Source organism: Anolis carolinensis, chromosome 1 (genome assembly GCF_035594765.1).
Source record: "Anolis carolinensis isolate JA03-04 chromosome 1, rAnoCar3.1.pri, whole genome shotgun sequence".
In the NCBI taxonomy this organism is placed as follows: domain Eukaryota; kingdom Metazoa; phylum Chordata; class Lepidosauria; order Squamata; family Dactyloidae; genus Anolis; species Anolis carolinensis.
In genome coordinates, this window is record NC_085841.1 from 177,115,856 (window position 1) to 177,134,955 (window position 19,100).

At 40.6% G+C, this 19,100-nt stretch overlaps 1 protein-coding gene across 1 annotated transcript in view; it reads left to right on the top strand.

Moving 5' to 3' along the window:
- The first annotated feature begins 6,810 nt into the window (after positions 1-6,810).
- Positions 6,811-19,100, top strand: part of sh3bp4 (SH3 domain binding protein 4) — a 64,013-nt gene continuing 51,723 nt past the window's right edge. Inside the window, exon 1 of the mRNA XM_008113995.3 lies at positions 6,811-6,995. The gene's annotated coding sequence lies outside the window, so the exon portion shown is untranslated. The remainder of the gene's footprint in view (positions 6,996-19,100) is intronic.

A 19,100-nucleotide genomic window follows, 5' to 3' on the forward strand; every position in this document is an offset into this window, starting at 1 on the left:
GTAGTTTTACAAGGTCTTTAGCCTTATCTGCTAAAGCGTGTTCCATATCTTTGAGTCATGACAATTAAAGTGGTGTCAAACTACATTAATTCTACAGTGTAGATCCCCCCCCCCCCCCGTTGGCCCCAATTAGAATATACCCATTCAATCAATGGGAACTTGAACATCAATAGTTGATTCAATAAGTTTACTCTGTTAATTACAGTAGCAATTGAATTTAGGCCATAATTTTGGTGGGCTTTTTCTAATGCTATAGGCCCTGTGTTAAACTGCTGAGCTGCTGAACTTGCTAACCGAAAGGTTGGCGATTCGAATCCGGGGAATGGGATGAGCTCATGCTGTTAGCCCCAGCTTCTGCCAACCTAGCAGTTCAAAAACATGCAGATGTGAGTAGATCAATAGGGACCACTCTGGCTGGAAGGCAACAGCGCTCCATGCAGTCATGCCGGCCACATGACTTTGGAGGTGACTATGGACCACGCCAGCTCTTTGTCTTAGAAATGGAGATGAGCACCAACCCCCCAGAGTCGGACATGAGTAGACTTAATGTCAGGGGAAAACCTCTACCTTTACCTTTTAGCAACCCTAGCTGAAATGTAGACATGAATGGGTTTGCTGTCTCCTATGTTCAGTTTTAGAAAATCTCAAGTTCTTTCCAGAAATGCTTTTAAAAAATTGGAATATTTTGAATAAAAATCAACCAAACCAAATTCCCAACTACTTGTGTTGAGTATTTTATTGAGTGCACCTATTCTATTGTAGAGATCATGGTATACCTATTTGTCCTGTATCTCTGTCAATCAGTCTTTTTAAAACCTTCACACTCTGGTAAGTCGAGCAATCTGTCAGTTTTACTTTCTCTCACATAATATTGTAGGCTTCCAAAAAGAATTTTATTCTGTCACAGTTTGGTGACATGTTTGCTCAAGTTCATCTTCTAAAATAAGAACTTGTTATAGTTCATGATTTCTTTATCAACCCAAACAAAATTGCCAGATGTTCCTAGCTGAAAGTAAAGAGATGAATCTGGTGGCAACAACTCAGATCAAGTTTTCTCGGCCAAGGATCCCTGTTGCCCGAGGGTTCAGTGAGAGGTTGCTAGAAGTTCTGTGAGAAGTTGTGACTGAAAAGAAATCAGATTGTTTGGGCTATTTACAATCTGTTTACAATCCTCCAGCTCAAGTGCATAGGGATAGAACATCAGACAAAGTCAGGCAATTCTGCCACAAAAAGCATCAAAAACTATATACTGTTATTCCTGTTGCTAAAATCAGAAATCCATGCAATTCTTCCTTCACTGATTTAAGCAGCTTTGTTCTGAAAACATAAGATTCAATAGTATTCCGACTCTCCATCTGAAAGTGTGAGTGAACGAGAAGCCTATGATTTGTTGTACTGCTCTGTTTAGTAGATCTCACTTTGCATTCTTCTTGAAAATCACCAGATACTGTTTGAAGTAAGGCAATACTATGGCTAGATTCTTTGAGTCACACACTTTAACAAGCATAATCTCGAGGGCTTTGAGTCTCATGTATTCCTTTCTTAAGAATGCATATAGTAAGCATGAGCTAACTTTCTTCCATATAAACTTCAACGCATGCACACAAGGTTCACTGAAGGTCTTTGACTGCTATTGTTAAACCAACACTTTCTGTGGTTATTTTGAAAACAATCTTCTTCATACGCAAAGTGTACAATCGTGCACTATTTTAACAGCGTGCCTCCAGTGAAGAATAGCTCATTTAATGCCTTTTACAATGAAAGGGCTTTCTTGTCACAGTTTTGTTTCCTCTAATGGGATACACTGTGTTCTTGGAGGGGGAAGGGTATAAAAGAGAGGAAAATAGCTGTTTATTGTGATAACACTGTGCCTCTGAATCTCTCCAGTTCAAGGCTTCCTCTCTCAGGTCTAGGTTTCCTTTCTGATTTTCAGCAACAGATTGAAAATCAGATTTGTTTGATCCTACTGAACTGAAGCTCAGTTGCATTTCACTGATTTAAAATGAAAGAATGACACATCTGGCTTTCCCTCTGAAACCTATAGTACTGTCAAATGCTTTATTTTGCCTGAAATTGTCATATATTTCTTCATCTTGATGTCCAGACATAACACCAAAATGCATCACAGTTGGGTACCACCCACTTTCCTATTGGCTCACTTCTGAACAATGATGGACTTGGTAGCAAAAAAAAAAAAAGTGGGGGGGGGGGGACTAGAAGAATCCCAGCTAGAAACTGTACAGGTTACATGGTACATTCATTAGGGGATGGAGTGTATTGATGGTGCCTTCAAAACCTACATATGTCTTCCATTTGTAAACTTCCCATTTTTTCCATTTTGGATACCACCTTTTAGACAAAAGCAAGAACATCCATTGTTTTGTTTGTAAAACAAAACAGTACCGTGCTGACTGGCATTCTCAGAACCATCCTCCAAACACACCTTGGCATTTCTTTTCTTTTTCTTGCTTTCAGACTTTGGATAGCTTCTCTTGCTTCTTCACTCCAACTCTTTAAAACGAAGCAACATCTTTCTTTAACAACATCTTTAAGCATACTTACCTTTATTAATGTATTGGTTATGTTTCTATTTTACTCAATGGCCAAACTACTGGAAGTGACAAAAGAAGCAGAGTAAACATATTATTCTCAAATTGCAAAGAGGTGCAGCAACCACATAAAATAACATAAGCACGTTAAGGTCAGCCGTTAGTTTTTATTGCCTAAAATCAATGGGTTAGATTTAATCTGAAACAGAATGAATATGGCAGCACATATTGTGCTGGCAATGTCTAAAATGTAATTATGTGCATGAGCAAAAATATTTATGTAGTTTTAGCCCAGTATATGGGTTTCCCAGGGTCTTTGAGGAAATATTCTGCATAGAAATTCACATGATTTTCTTGATAGAGATTGTGGGGATTTTGTGCAAAAGCTTCATTATTCAAACACCTCATCCCAAATTTCAGAAACCAACATGGGTTTTTCACAGAAATGTGTTTATGGGAAGAGTATCCTTTGTATTATTATTATTATTATTATTATTATTATTATTATTATTATTATTATTATTATTATTATTACCACTACTATTGATTCATTTCTATCCCCTTTTCCCCTTGGGTGGGATACAAAAGTTTACAAACACAAACATATACATCAATACATAAAATACATAATCAGCTAAAAACATCATATGCTAACTTAAAGAAAAATCCCCAATTTGAACACCCCCATACACAACAATTAATAACTTACAACAAATACCATTAAAAATGAAAATGTATGAAAATGGTTTGCCACAAAAACTTCCATACATTTCAGAAGCCTTTATGGTTACTTGTGCAAAACAAAATCTTAGCAATTTGGTGCCAAACAAATCTTGCAATTTTTTGCATGAAAAAAATATATTTTTGTGAAAAACATGATTTTTACACATACATAAATATATTATTGCCCAGAATATTTTTTTTCTGAAATAATTCATGGGTAAAAACTGCAGAGAAAATGTGGCCTATGTATTATTCTGCTCCATTTGGGGTACATCAATATTGTAGAACCAATGCAGTTTGACATTAGCTACAATGGCTCAATGCAATAGGACGATAGGAGCTGTGCTGGTGCCTCATCAAACCACAACTCCCAAAATACCATAATATTGAGCCATGGCAGTTCAAGTGCTGCCAAACTGAATTAATTCCACAGTGTAGATGGGTCCTGAGTTCACAGGTTTTGGGAAACCAGTGTTTCAGCCATGAAACAACCCAGAATATTCTTTGCACCCCTAGGGAGAGGGGCACCCTGGGTGGTTTTCCCCTTCTCTGGTGACGGCTGTACAGCAACATCAGCAGGGCTTTCCTGTAAAATTGGGATTGTATGTAACCTTGTCCAGGGCTGTAGTGGAGCCAGTGTGTCTCAGCCTGGAGCATCAGCACTTTTTGATCAGTTGGGACTAATCTGCCATTGCCTGGAGACTTTCTTGCATCCTCTGGGCATATATGTTGTCTTCACAGCAGGAGAAAGTGATGGATGTTGCTAACAGCAAGACATTATTTGTGTTGCAATGCAGAGGGTTGGTTTTGAATGAGCTATTAAATCTCATTAGGTTAACTGGTCCTGGAGGAGATACAGACTGTTAGAACTAGTATGTTGAATTTGAAATACAAATTTTCTCCTCAGTGAAAAGTCTTGAGCTGGATATCTTATGTTGTTTAAAATGATGTTAACTCTCCCCTTTCACCATTTTCATGCAGTGTTTCCAGTCATAATGCAGTGGCCAATATACTGACCTTTGCCTGCTCTTTACGCTATGACTAACAGTAGTTCCTAATAACCTGGATGGTGCAATAGAGAGAGAGATAGACAGACAGACAGAGATCAATACAGCTACCTGTATGTTTGAACTTCCATGTGGTTTACACTATGTAACATGATTTTTGTTCCTGGATTATAAATGTCATTTCATAATTGCTTCTATCATTTTTTTCCGTGTCAGGAGCAACCTGAGTCGCTTCTGGTGTGAGAGAATCGGCCGTCTGCAAGGACTTTGCCCAGGGGACGCCTGGATGTCTTTGATGTTTTTACCATCCTTGTGGGAGGCTTCTCTCATGTCCCCGCATGGAGCTGGAGCTGATAGAGGGAGCTCATCCGTGCTCTCCCCAGGTGGGATTCGAACCTGGCAGCCTTCAGATCAGCAACCCAACCTTCAAGTCACAAGGCTTTAACCCACTACGCCACCGGAGGCTCCGCTTCTATCATGAAAACATGGGAAAAGTTTATTAAACTGCAAACCCTTTTTTGTTGGACAGACTGCAGCACATTTTGCTCTAGTTTTCAATGAATGCCTCACCAAGTCTCAACCAATTCAACATAGCTTGTGGGAGTCACAAAAAGGAAGTTTCTGGAATATAACAACTACTTTCAAAGTAAGTACTGCACAGTTAAACAGAAAATCACACTTTCAAACCAGGAACAGAAATTTTTTCAAATTTTGTTACATAGTATTATGGGTGACATGATGGCAAGCAAAGGTATCTCGCCACTCCTGCTTGTCACTCTGCCCTATGCCATTGCCTGGCTCCTGTTGACAACTCAATGATAGAAAATAAAAGAAATTTACCTGAAAATGTTGTCAACATTGATAGTGAAGACACTAGTATCTTTCATGGGTTTTATTTGTCTAAAAGTAAGGCAAACACTGTTTGCAGAAATACAAATCAAAACATGGTACTCACTGTGCCTATAAAGTAAACAGGGGCAGATCAGAGCAAGGAATTCACTTGATCAAACATCATCGCTGTAATCTGTTTGCTCAAAGTGTAAAGGATGTTCGCCCCCAATTCTTCTTGACAACATTTTCAGGTAAATTTCTTTTATTTTCTATCATTGAGTTGTCAGCAGGAGCCAGGCAATGGCATAGGGCAGAGTGACAAGCAGGAGTGGCGAGATATTTTTGCTTGCTATCATGTCACCCATAATACTATGTAACAAAATTTGAAAAATTTGTGGTGAGGTGTTTTTTTTTTCTGGCTTTGGCCCTGCTTCTGTACCTGCGCATTTCATTTTTTCTGCCACAGTGGAATATCTTGCAGACGTTCCCATTGTACTTCATTTTATAATAATAATAATAATGGGCCCCTGGTGGCGGCGCAGTGTGTTAAAGCGCTGAGCTGCTGAACTTGCAGACTGAAAGGTCCCAGGTTCAAATCCCGGGAGCGGAATGAGCACCTGCTGTTAGCCCCAACTCCTGCCAACCTAGCAGTTCGAAAACATGCCAATGTGAGTAGATCAATAGGTACTGTTCCGGCGGGAAGGTAACAGTGCTCCATGCAGTCATGCCGGCCACATGACCTTGGAGGTGTCTACGGACAACACCGGCTCTTCGGCTTAGAAATGGAGATGAGCACCAACCCCCAGAGTCGGTCACAACTGGACTTAACGTCAGGGGAAAACCTTTACCTTTAACTTACACTGTAAAATTAATGTAGTTTAATACCACTTTAAACTCAATGCTATGGAGACCTGGGAGTTGTAGTTTTATTGGGTCTTTCACTTTCTCTGCCAAAGAGCACCAGTGCCTCAACATGCTACAACACCCATGATTCCATAACATTGAGCCATGATAGTTAAAGTGATATCAAACTGCATTAATCCGACTGTACAGACACATTCTCTTTGAGATACAGTAGAACTATGTTGAATCAGAACATGTTGACCATCATTTAAATTGCAAGTCACAGCTATAATTGAAAAGTACATGAATACAAAGTCGGTCACGACTGGACTTAACGTCAGGGGGAAAACCTTTACCTTTTACTTTTTATAATAATAATAATAAAACTTTATTTATACCCCTCCTATCTCCCTAAGGACTCGGGGCAGCTTACACTGGGACAAGCCCAAAAAAGTATTGCATTAATAAAAACAGTAACACAATAAAATCACATCATATAAAATGTAAAATAACATAAAACATAGTAATCCCACTAAACTGATTTTGTTAGTTTTGTTAGGCCAATCATCTCGCTGACAATATGTGAAGAAGGAGACTTCTGGGATAATCCTCATACCCCCTTAAAAGAACTAAGGAGGGCAGCCATTCCCCTCACACACACACACACACACACACAGCCCCTCCCCCTCGCCTTTCCTACCCTCTGGTTGAAAGTTCGCCTTCCTCCCCACTTGTGGCTCTCAGGGGCGCGCGCTCCCTCCTCCCTCCCCTCCCGCCCGGCGCGTGCCCTGTCGGGGCTCCTCCTCCTGGGCTTCCCCCTCCCTGCTCCCCCCCCCTCCTCTCCCGTGACATCAGCGAGGAGGTCCCTGCCGCGGCCGCCCAGGGGACGCCCCGCCTTGCCTTGCCTTGCCTTGCCTCGCCTCCCTGGCGGAGAGAAAGGATGAGAGAGCCGCCGAGCTGCCTGCCTGCTTGACCCCCTGACCGCCCGTGCTGGCTCTCCGCGCTTCTACTCCTCCACATCCGGCTGGAAAGCAGCGGAGAGGTAAGCCGCTCGGAGAGGCGCCCGCCCGGGCTTGCCTTCTCTCTCTCTCTCCCTCCCTCCCTGCAAAGCGGAATGGATCCCCTGGCAGCCTCCTTGGGAAGGCAGGCGCCTCGGGGGTTGGAAGCAGCCACTCCCACCACACTTTCCGGGACTTGCCGCGGGTTGATGCGGATTCGTTTCTCCTCCCCAGGGGTCCTCACTACCGGAAAGTCGCGTCTTGGGGTCTGTAGCGAGTTCGTGGAGACTTTAGACCCGTTTCGCTTCGGGTGGCTTCTCTGGCGTCGGGGCTTTAAGGGCTCCACCTCCAGGTTTGGGGGCTTCTGCTTCTCAAGCTAGGATCTCCCCTGCCAAAGAATGCCCTTTGAACTGCATTGTACGGCCAGTGTAGTGCAGAGCCGTATAAACACCTTCTATGGGTAACGGCGCCCCATGCCGTCATGCCAGCCACATGACCTTGGAGGTGTCTACGGACAACGCCGGCTCTTCGTCTTAGAAATGGAGATGAGCACCAACCCCCAGAGTCAGACATGACTGGACTTAACGTCAGGGGAAACCTTAACCTTAAAATGGGTCTCAGACATGGGCAAACCAGGGCCCTCCAGGTGTTTTGGACTTCAATTCATTGCCTACCAGCTGTTAGGAATGGTGGGAGTTGAAGTCCAAAACACTTGGAGGGCCCAAGTTTGCCCATGCCTGGTTTAGAAGCATAGCATCATAAGGCTGGAACCCAGGCCCCTTCCACACAGCTGAATAAAATCCCACATTCTCTGCTTTGGTAGTGTGGATATCCCAGTTCAAAGCAAATACAGTAGAGTCTCACTTATCCAACATTCTGGATTATTCAACGCATTTTTGTAGTCAGTGTTTCAATACATCGTGATATTTTGGTGCTAAATTCGTAAATACAGTAATTACTACATAGCATTAATATGTAATGAACTACTTTTTCTGTCAAATTTGTTGTATAACATGATGTTTTGATGCTTAATTTGTAAAATCATAACTTAATTTGATGTCTAATAGGCTTTTCCTTAATCCCTCCTTATTATCCAACATATTCACTTATCCAATGTTCTGCCAGCCCGTTTATGTTGGATAAGTGAGACTCTACTGTACAGTAATTACTACATAGCATTACTGCATATTGAACTACTTTTTCTGTCAAATTTGTTGTCTAGCATGATGTTTTGGTGCTTCATTTGTAAAATCATAATCTAATTTGATGTTTAATAGGCTTTTCCTTAATCCCTCCTTATTATCCAACATATTCACTTATCCAACATTCTGCCAGCCCGTTTATGTTGGATAAGTGAGACTCTACTGTATTGTGGGATTTTCTCTCTTGATATTTGGAGTAATATGGCTGTGTGCTGTGGTTCTCAACTTGTAGGTCCCCAGATGTTTTGGTTGAGATTTCTGGGAGTTGTAGGCCAAAACACCTGGGGACCTACAGGTTGAGAACTACTACCCGAGCGGACCCAGTGAATTTGTGGGGCAAACACTAGGAAGAAGAAGGATCATAGGGTTGGAAGAGACCTCAATCCAGTCCTACCCTTATCTCCATGCAGGAAAAGCACATTCAAAGCATCCCCATCCAGCCTCTCCTTAAAAGCCTCCAAGGAAGGAGCTTCTGCCACACTCCAAGGCAGAGAGTTCCACTGCTGATCAGCTCTCACTGTCAGGAAGTCCTTCCTAATGTTCAAGGGGAATCTCTTTTACTATAATTTGAACCCATTGCTCAATTCAGTGCTAGTCCCCAGGGCAGCAGAAAACAAGCCTGCTCCATTTTCTTGATGACATTCATGACGATCATGTCTCCTCTTCTCTTCTAAACATCCCCAGCTCTATAAGACACTCCTCATATGGATTCATGGTCTCCAGACCTTTGATCATTTTAGTCCCGCTGCTTTTCTGTTTACTAGATAAAATAATGCCTTGTCCATGAACTGGCCAAAGTCCCTCGGAGGGTTTTATTGCCTAAGAAAGCCCCTTGAAATCCATAGGGTTGCCCTAAGTCTGCAGGGAACTTGAAAGCACATGCATTGAAACAGATCAATCCATTCAACATCCCTAGAACTGGGAGGATGCCCTAATACATTCTGATAGCCAGCATGGGATAGTACTTTTTGACTGTGCCTCTGGAGGCTAGGGTTTGAATCTCTGTTGGCTGTGGGGATCCACTGTGTGCCTGGTCCGAGACTCACAATCTCAGCCTCAGAGGAAAGCAAAGCAGCCCCCCAAAACAAATATTGCCTAGAAAACACTGGGATAGGTTTGCCTTGGGGTCGCCATAACGTCAGAAATGACTAAGAGCATTTCAGACAGGCCCTATATCCCATGATCTGATTGCAGGTTTTCTGCTTTAAACTGGATTATATCAGTCCACACTGCCAGATAATCTGGGATAAACAGAAAACCTGGGATCAGATCCTGGTATATAGGGCCTGTCTGGAAGAGCCCTTAAAGGCACACAACAGCAGCAGCAAGAACAACAACTACTCATGGCAACCCATAAGGTACCTATTATTTTTTTTTTTTGCATTAGACTTTTAGCTCTGTGTGTGTGTAGACAGTATATATATCTTTTACAGTGCATATATAAGTGTAGCTATATCTATATATCTATATCTGCATTGTAAAAGATATTGTAGAAGAAAGTGTTTTCTGTTTGCCTGCAAGAACACAAAAGTATCAACCTACTATCAGTTTTTGGAGTCGAGTAAACAGCTTAATCTAATTAATGAGTAATAGCCACAGAACAGGAATCAGTAAAATACTCTCTGTTTAGGTATTGGATGTTCTAAAATAGGTTACCAGGTATTTATTACCTGCTTAACAATATTCACAGCCCGGCGGGGGAAAACACCCATCACATTCATTCTTTGAACTGAATTAGAAATGTAAAGCATTGTAACTTTATATAAAACAAAGATGTGAGAGCGAAAGAAGCCAAAAATAACCTGGATCACACAACAATAATGCATTAATTGAAATAATTATCATTTAAAATGAAGGTCCTTCCCTCTGTTCTGTTTACACTTGGAAATGAGCCATATAGAGATTGATTGATAGGATCTACTTCCAAGTAACCAGACATAAGATTAGTTTGCTAGTTTTTAGGGGGGGGGGCTGTCTGATTCTTCCACCCACACATAGTAGCTTAATATAAAGAATAAAAAAACCTTTTGAAATTGTTTTTTTAAATTAAATGTTTGGCCCACACAGTACTTGTTTTGAGGTTCCCCTGAAGATTTCATATAAGAAAGGACAATGAGAATTTAAAGTCATATACTGCCTTAAATGTGATCTAAACTTTGAGAAGAGGTCTCAAGAAGTGATTATATACTTTTGTTTCAAACTTTTTAATTCAAGGCAGCTGAAAATACTGGCATTTCCTCATAAAGTTTACAGAACATCTTGTTTTTGACTAAAACTTATTACAACAATTCTGGGAAGCTCCTGGAGCCACTTGTGAAGTGCTTACATGCTGTGGATTTGTGGCCCTCCCAACATTGCTGCATCCCTGGTGGTTCAGCAGGTTAAACCACTGAGCTGCTGAAATTGCTGACTGAAAGGTCAGTAGTTCGAATCCGGGGAACGGGTTGAGCTCCCGCTGTTAGCCACAGCTTCTGCCAATCTAGCAGTTGGAAAACCTGCAAATATGGGTAGATATAGATACCGCTCCAGTGGGAAGGTAATGGCACTCCATGCAGTCATGCCAGCCACATGAGCTTGGAGGTGTCTATGAACAACACCAGCTCTTGAGCTTAGAAATGGAGATGAGCACCAACCCCCAGAGTTGGACACGACTAGACTTAATGTCAGGGGAAAACCTTTACCATTACCTAAACGTTGCTGGCTTGTAACTCCTATTAGCCATAGTCAGCATAGGTAAAGGTAAAGGTTTCCCCTGACGTTAAGTCCAGTCATGTCTGACTTTGGAGGTTGGTACTCATCTCCATTTCTAAGCCGAAGAGCCAACGTTTTCTGTAGACACCTCCTAGGTCATGTGGCCAGCATGACTGCATGGAGCGTCGTTACCTTCCTGCCGGAGCGGTACCTATTGATCTATTCACATTGGCATGTTTTCGAACTGCTAGGTTGGCAGAAGCTGGAGCTAACAGCGGGCACTCACTCCACTCCCGGGATTTGAACCTGGGACCTTTCGGTCTGCAAGTTCTGCAGCTCAGTTCTTTAACACACTTCGCCACCGGGGTTCATAGTCAGCATAGGGCCTGCCTATATGCCACTCTGAAAACATCTGAAAGGCCATGGGTGCCCATCATTATCTTAAGACAGGCATGCCAAACACATTTTCATCAAGGGTGTCATCAGCCTTACGATTGCCTTCAAGGTGCTATTGAATCCATAGACACAGAATCCATGGATACAGAGGGCTGTCTCTCTCTCTCTCTCTCCATATAATAGAGGTTGGTGCTCTTTAGTTTTTACTGAATTGGGGTCCCCAGATATTGTTGAATGACAGCTCCCATCACTTTTGATTATCCACCATGTAGCTGGGGATAATGGGAATTGCAATCAAACAACACTTGTGGTTCTGATGTAGAGGAAAGGGTATTTTAACATCAGACATCATACCCACAAGCCTTGTATCTAAAGTCAAATCCCACTCTCCTGATTAAACAAAGCGAACTGCAGCCTTCCAGATGTTATTGTATCACAACTCCCATCAGATCTAGTTATGATGTCTAATGATGAGGAATACAGGAGTTGTCGTCCCCATAAAATGACATGGTGTGCTAGATTTGGCCCATGGGCCTTGAGGTTGACAGGAGTGTTAGGACATCAAACTCCATTTAGTTTCAGATTAAAGCACATTTTAAGAAGCCAACTAAACAATGGCTGTTAGCCAATTGCATACATTATAGGAGTGATGGATAGTTTCACAAATATTTGTTTACAGAAAAGAGAGTTGCGTTCCGAAGTCTATAATAAAAATACACAGGAAAATAAATTACCTAAACTTCCCAGTGACTGAGTGACTAATAGATACTCAGTCTGTGTATGAAGCTTAATAAACCTAGTAAAGTAAATTGTTTCACCTTTCCATCAACCTGTTGATACCTTGTGCATTGTAATGAATTGCATGTTTATAGCAGCAATATCTCTTTATGGTCAACGTTTTGCTTGATGCATTTCATAAAACCAATGGTTGTCTGAACTTTTAGAAAGCACTTGGTGAAAAATCAGAAGGTAGTACCTAGGCAGAATGTATTATTTGTGTTTTTCTTGTTTGCTCCCTCAAACTGTGGGGAGCCAGGCATTGTCTTAGAAAGCAAACAACCCAATTACTCTGTAGCAGCTCATGAAAGGCAGTCAATTCAAGATTTTTGCCTCCCCAAAACAGTGCATACAGTTTCAAGGTTAATGTGACTACTGGAGAGGATGCCTTAGTATGGCCACCTAAAAGGTTAAAAGTTATAAATAGCAGGAGACTTACGTCAGGACTTCCTTCTAACACTGGTATGGTCACTGGTTCTACTTAACACATTGCATCATCCCAGAGAATGAGTTGTTACCGACTGGGCTGCGTTTCCACAGTGGATGCCAATGGCCCACTAAAACCGTGGATATGTCTAAATGCCATTCAATAACATATCATACAATTGCATTGGAAGATCTAGAGCAGGGTTCCCGGTGGGCTGGATGTGGTCATTTACCTGCCCCCGCCCTAAATGTAAGACTTAGGGTCACCCTTAGTCTGCAACAACTTGAAGACAAACAACAGTAGCATTCCTAATTCGTGGCTATCTCTACAGCCAAACGTAGTCCTGCACTTCCCATTGAAATACTAGTGAATTTTATTTTGGTAAAATTCTTCATCATTTGAATTAATATTTGTATCATTTGTATCATCATTTTAATCATTTTGTATTATTCTTTTATTTTTTGCACTAAAATTAGATAGGTGCAGTGTGCATAGGAATTCATTCATTCATAGTACAGTCTGTCCCATCAACAGTCTAAGGGACCATGAACCAGCCCTCAGCTTAAAAAGTTGAGGACCCCTAAACTAGAGATTCCCAGATAAATACCTCTCTAGAATTTGCTAGATCCTCAACTTCGATGGAGAGGCATGCCATAGAATCACCTGGAAGAACTAGCACAGGGATCCCCACACAAAGGCCCGTGGGCCGGATGCAGCCCTCCAAGATCGTTTACCTGGCCCCCGCCCTCAGTTTTAGACTTAGGCTTGCCCAAAGTCTGAAATGACTTGAAGGCACACAACAACAACAATCCTAATTAACTTGACTATCTCATTGACCAGAAGCAGGTCCACACTTCCTATTGAAATCCTGATAGGTTTACATTGGTTAAAATTGTTTTTATTTTTAAATATGTTATTGTTCTTTCATTGTTGTTGTTGGGGGTTTTTTGCGCTACAAATAAGACATGTGCAGTGTACATAGGAATTTGTTTGTATTTTTTTTCAAATGATAATTCGACCCCTCAAAAAAGTTTGAGGACCACTGACCTAGCATATTCTTTGATTGTGCTTTTCCTGCATGGCAGGGGGTTGGACTAGATGGCCCATGTGGTCTCTTCCAACTCTATGATTATATTCCTAAAGAGAGCCTTTTTCCTTGGGTGTGAGAAAATGAGGATGAGTTCCACAGTTACCAGGACTGTATAGTGTATGCCTACGTAAGTGGCTGCTGCAAGTGGTGGTGGTGTGACAGAGTCAACCCTGATCCTAAAAGAAGTTTGGGTTTATACACTTTTGTCTACTTAGGCTATAAGAATGGAAGGAAAAATGTAACCAGTGGGGAAGGTGGGTGTTGCACTCCATCTATGGTATATAATCCACTTTTTCCCCCTTAATCCAAGGGTGGTAGGAGGTACAACTCCAAGCAGTGCCTAACAAGCAGCATCAAGAGTGAGGAGTGTTGGGAGCTCCCTCTTTAGGGGGTGGGAGGGGATGTTACATGACTCCTTGCAACTCTCAACTGTATCCATCTGGGATGTGTCTTGTGGAGAACCTGAAAAGGAGATGTGTCCTCTCTGGAAAGTTGAGAGAGAGGGTAGGGTTAGCATCCTCTCTTTCTCACTTATAATGCCTTGTACAGTACTGTACTTGGATGCGTGTTGACAATGTGGAACAAATCACTCTCTGTTCATTCATTTTAATGACTCCAGCCATTTGAGCTGTCTGTGACTTTCATTGTAAGAGAATGTAAACCATATTGAGCATAATTTATCTCCGTTAACGTTCTCATTTTGTTGGTATGTGACCTGTTACTGGCAGAACATTGGTAACGATGCTTTCAGTTCTCTGCATATTTACTGGGAAGTAAGCTCTATGTTCAGTCTCTATGGGATGAGTTAACATTTAGAGCAGTGGTTCCCAGCCTTTGGGTCTCCAGGTGTTTTGGACTTCAGCTCCCAACGTTCCTAACAGCAGGTAAGCTGACTGGGATTTCTGGGAGATGAAGTCCAAAACACCTGGAGGCCCAAAGGTTGGGAGCCACTGATGTAGAGTTAAAATGCAAAGAGAACCTCTTACTAAGTTGCCCAATTGAATAAATGGAAACTGCACAAGCCAACAATTATGTAAGTTCCATTGATTCACAAACTAATACTTGAATTTAGATTATACATAGCAGGCCCTCTATATCCACAGATTCTACAGCTTGAAAATATTAAAAAAACAAATTTCAAAAAGCGCACTTCGATTTTGCCATTTTCTACAAGAGGCACCATTTTACTGTACCACTGTATATAATAGGACTAGAGTATCCAGAGAGGTTCTTGAAACCAAATCTCTATCTACGGTATATATAGGTACTGAGGCCCATTGCATCCTTTAATGTAGAATCTATATTATATATGATCACAGTGTAAACATTTCTAGAAATGCTTCAGAAATTTGGTTTATTTCAGTAACAAGTTTTTTCTGTCTAAAATTATTGAACATAGAATTTGACCCTTGAATTAGTTCTAGCAGAATCCTGTGTTTATATGAGATATCGTAGTCTGTATGTGTGTACCTGCCTTCAAGTTGCCTGCCGATTTATGGCATCCCATTAATTTTAAAGGGGTTTTGTAGGCAAAGAATGCTCAGAAGTGGTTTAGCCAGTTCTTTCCTGTGAAATATAGCCTACAGCATCTTATGCTGGACAACAAATGCAACACTCCGGAAAAAGCTATGCTTTGATATGGCTGGAGTAACTTTAATGTAGGGGTTAGCATGTAGGATGTATTCTGAGTTCCAGTAATTTTGAAAATGTAATAATAATACACTTTATTTATGTAAAATGTACAAAATGTTTGTAAATAAGATTATATTATTCCCCAAGCTAGAAATAAATGGGGTGGTGAGCAACTGCTATTAATTTATTAACACCATCTTAAAATAAATCCTATTAATTTCATTTGTAATTGAAGAGTGCTTTTTTAAATCGTGTCAGAATTGAATTGAGAATATACTGCAAATCGCTTCTGGTGTGAGAGAATTGGCCATCTACAGAGACGTTGCCCAGGGTACACCTGGATGTGTTACTATCCTGTGGGAGCTTCTCTCATGTCCGCACATGGAAGCTGGAGCTGACAGATAGGAGCTCACCCCCTCACGAAGATTCAAAACGCTGACCTTCAGATCTTGAGGTCAGCAGTTCTGCCAGCACAAAGATTTAACCCATTGCACCACCGTGGCTCCTATTGAAGAATGCTATGAAAAGTTGAATAATAAAATTTGAGAGAAGGAAAAGAATGACTAATCTATAATCTGCTATTCCAGTGTTTTGGATCAAGCAGAGTTAAGGCAAAGTCAGTTCATAGATTTTGAAAACATGTTTAGTTCATGTTGATTTTTTTGTATGTAATATGCCACCCAGTCTTTCAGACCATTGTTGAGTTGTATGTATTAGCAAAGATACATACTTAAAAATACAAAATGCTATCTTTGCATGTACATTTCATATTTTGTTAGTGAGGTTACCTAAAAGACTAGAAGGTGTACTTTTAGAGTTTAGTTTACACTATTTACTAATTTGTCATTACACTTGTTCTAGTGCTTTTGTAATCACGGAAATATGTGTAGAAATATACCTCAAGGTTTTTTAAATTAAAAAAAAAACTAGACGTAACCGACATTTTATAGCTGATATTCCCCCCCCCCCCAAAAAAAATGATTTACTCCACTAGCCTAACACTGAAAGAAAAATAACATTTTCTTTCTTGCATGTTAAAGCCCAAATTGTGATAACTTTCTGGAATAAACAAAAACATGGTTATGGGACCAGGCATTTGAGCATGAGTAACAGCAAAAATAAGATAAGAACATATGACCTACTGACAGACCCCACATGAACATGGAAAGCGCCTTAAATGTATATTTAAATGTATAATTATGTATATTTTAATGGATATTCTTAATTTTATTGTAATTTTTAATCTTGATGGATTTTTAAATTTGATGACAACTGTTTTTAATGTGTATGTTTATATTGTAAGCCGCCCTGAGTCCCCTGATGGGTGAGAAGGGCGGGGTAGAAGTGATGTAATAAATAAATAAATAAGCAGATTTTATGCACTGATGAATTGAGAAGGCTGGCCTATATAGCAACCAGGTGTCTATTCTATGTCTCAAGATTATGCATGTTTTGCAAATAGTGGCATTTAGATGCCAGCTTGGAAATCAATATAGTTTCCAATGATAATTTTACATAGTTATTTATCTCCTAATAAAATAGGCAATCTAAATTCTGACGGGCCATTATAATATCACTGTAATTTACCTGTACTTGGCCAATTTGAATATGTTGTTCACTGTGTTCATATTAATGAATTCCTGGTAGTCTTCTGGTGTGCCTAGGCTTGGAAATGGCAGCTTCCCAGCCACGAGAGAACTTGTTGACATTCCCTCTGCTCCAGTTTTACATTCCTGTTTGATAATATTTTTCCTATCCTGGTTTGGATTGCCTATAAATGTGCCTGCTTTCTCCTTTCCAAGAGAAGAGGGCAATCATGTACAATAAGGGATAGGAAAATATGAGAGATCTGAGAGCTAGAGCTGATGTACTGGTTTGAGCATTGACTATAACCCTGGAATTCATGGTCTGAATCTCTGTCCCATCATAGCAAACTACTGGATGACCTCTGGCAAGTCACATTTTCTCAGCCTCAGAAGGAGGTGAAAGCAAACCCCCTCTGAAGTACCATCATAGTTAGGTTCATGACACCACATTGGACTCATGTGGTGTAGTGGTTTGAATGTTGGATTCCCACTCTGAAAACCAGGATTTGAATCTCTGCTCAGCCGTGAAACATAGATAAAGATTAGAAAACCCAAAGGTCAGAAACAGCTTGAAGGCACACATCAAGAAGTCAGAAATGACGTAAAAATGCACAATAACAGCAGCAACAACAATAGATCTCCATACAGATTTGAGCATTCACATTGTCCTGTGGGTCAAAGAGGCAACGGTTAGGTGATAATTATCAAGAAAACCAAAGATTGTTTAGTGTTTCCATTTTACTACCTTTTACCTTAATCTGAGCTAAAGTCTGCTCAAGGCTAAGATAAAAAAGCTTTTCAAAGAAGATGTTAATGGAGCTGTTGGCTCCTTTCAGTTTATTTATGGTGGATGTACTGTTTGGTGTGTAATTCCTCTGATATCTGAAAGTTTGTGTTATTGAAATTAAGCCATATATGGCTAGCTTTAGTGCTAACATTTGTTTCTGGTGAATGTACAGATTGAAAAGTAAATTGTTTTCTGTCATTTGAGGTGATATATGTGGAATAGGGAGCAAGTGACCTCAAGCAGAGGGTTTGCAAACCTTCTGCACCAGTGAAAAGTCTGGAACAATAGTATTGCTTTCTGTCAAGTCCTGTTTCTGTTCCTTGCTTTTGACAAATGCCAAATGTATCTGACATCAGTCGTGACCCAGTTTATTCCACAGTACGTGCAGCCTTCTTTTGTGCTTGCTTACAGTTGCCATGGTTTTTTGTGGCTGGCCATGGAGCCACAGAGTTGGAGGTTGCCTTTCTAGCATAGAAGAAAAATTGGAAGAGGGGTGTGAGGGAGTTCTAGGCTTTGGAAGTGGTGACTGTGAGCCTCAAGAGAGGCTGAGGCGGCCCCTTGCCCCCTGTTTGTGCCATGTTAAATGGAGACCCTTTTCAGGAGGCTAGATCCCAGTGTGCTGTTACTGGGTGTATACAAGCCTGAGCATTACGATTAATTTTTCAGCAAATCATTGTACTTGTAAAAGTTCAGTGTTACCCCACTCGCTCCATCCAATGCAGTAATTAATTACTGTCATGATGTTGGATAATATGGGACACATTATTTATTTATTTATTTATTTCCAACATTTATATCCCGCCCTTCTCACCCGAAGGGACTCAGGGCGGCGTACAAAATTGGCAACAATTCGATGCCTATACATAATTAAAACAGCTATAAAAATCCAATAAAACAATTAAAACAATATAAAAAATATAAAAACATATGATTAAAATCCATTCCTCCAAAATCCTCGTGCTGTAGCCGTAAATCAGTCCGGGTCGTCATTATCGTTTAATCTTCAAAAGCCTGGGCACATAGCCATGTTTTCAGGGCTTTTCTAAAACTCAAAACATTACTGATCATATAGGTTGAGTAACCCTTATCTGAATTGTTTGAGACCAGAAATGCTTTGGATTTCAGATTTTTGGGGGGAGGGGGCTTTGGCATACCTGCATTTACATAAAGGGCTATCTTTGAGATGGAATCCAAGTTTAAACACAAAATTTCACTTTTTTGTGTTTCATATATAGCATGTATAGTTTTCTACACACTATTTTTTTCATTAATGTAGTACATTAAACCAAGTTTATGAATAATGAACCATCAGGCAGAAAACATGTCGCTTTCTCAAGTACCCATCTGGACACTTTTGGTTTTTGGAGTACTGTACTTGGAACTTTAGACTTAGGGTTGCCCTAAGTCTGAAATGACTTGAAAGCACACAACAACAATCCTATTAACTTGGCTCTCTCATTAGCCAAAAACAGGCCCACGCTTCCCATTGATAAGTTTATGTTGTTTAAAATTGCTTTTCATTTTAAATATTGTGCTTTTGTGGGGTTTTCTTTTGAATTAC